Source organism: Lathyrus oleraceus, chromosome 1 (assembly GCF_024323335.1).
Source record: "Lathyrus oleraceus cultivar Zhongwan6 chromosome 1, CAAS_Psat_ZW6_1.0, whole genome shotgun sequence".
Taxonomy (NCBI): domain Eukaryota; kingdom Viridiplantae; phylum Streptophyta; class Magnoliopsida; order Fabales; family Fabaceae; genus Lathyrus; species Lathyrus oleraceus.
The window spans coordinates 39,070,962-39,072,107 of record NC_066579.1 but is presented as its reverse complement, the minus strand read 5'-3'; the positions used below and the strand labels follow the sequence as shown (position 1 = coordinate 39,072,107).

The 1,146-nt window shown below is 32.0% G+C and overlaps 1 pseudogene; it reads right to left on the bottom strand.

Moving 5' to 3' along the window:
* Positions 1 to 507: 507 nt before the first annotated feature.
* The window catches only part of LOC127089604 (uncharacterized), a 136,536-nt pseudogene continuing 135,897 nt past the window's right edge, over positions 508 to 1,146 (bottom strand).

Here is a 1,146-nt window from a genome sequence, read left to right as displayed (position 1 = left end):
AAGACGTGTTCTTACCAAATTCATGCAAAAGAAAAAGTTTTTCCCCTCATCAAAACAGTATGCACATAATCATTACATCATGAAACTTTTTTATCATAATAAAGTCACTTTCTTTATCAAATTACTAATATAGTACCAACAACATCTTATTTACTGAAAGCTTCTTTAGTAATCAAAATTAAAGCTACTCGTACATGAAGAAATCATTGGTTTATATGTCATGGGCATGATACAAGATCGGGGAGAATTAGTAGAGATTGATAAGTTTTGAAAAATTAACTATTCATTTAACACAAATATAAGATACTAGTACCTGCATAGCTTTCCCCGGCTATAAAAAAGTCATTGCTTCTGAAATCGGAGAATTCACCGAACCAAAGCTCAAGAAAAACAAGGTGATCCCTTGCTGTAAATCAAAGAGTTATTATATGTTGTTGATAAAATTCAAAAATAAAATAACAATGTATTTAGAAGAATATATGTTAAAAGTTATGAAATCTGAATTTATCAGCCTATTACGAAATTAATAGTAAGCAAAACTAATTAAGCAAGTTAAAAACACATTAGTAAAATCGTTAAGAATAAAACAATACCTGCAAATTCATCATTTAGAAATATATAATCAGACGAGTTGGCCGAGTTGGCCGAATAAGAGAAACCAACACCAGTTGGGGAATCCAAGTATATCATGTTTGCTTCTGTAATAGAGAATGCAAAATCAGTAAAATTAAATAAATTTTATTAAGGAAAACTCATAGTTAAAATAGTATATAATAAATAATTTTCGTGGTAATTTCTTGAAAAAAATATATAAAAATACCTTTATTCCAGCTCAAGGGATTTTTGACCAAACCCTTGGGACTGACCAGGAAAGGTCTGTGCTGAGTGAAAGCAGCTTCTCCTATGGCAGAACACCCAGGGCCTTCAAAATATATAAGACTAATGATTAAAAATCACATAAACTAATTTTGCAATATATATAAAAAACGTTAAAAGAGTTACAAACCTCTGTGTAACCAGAGTATAACTGATTTTGATGATGGGTCAACACGCACACACGCACACACACACACACACACACACACACAAACACACACACGCACGCACGCATGCACGCACTCAACCACACACAAGCACACATGCACA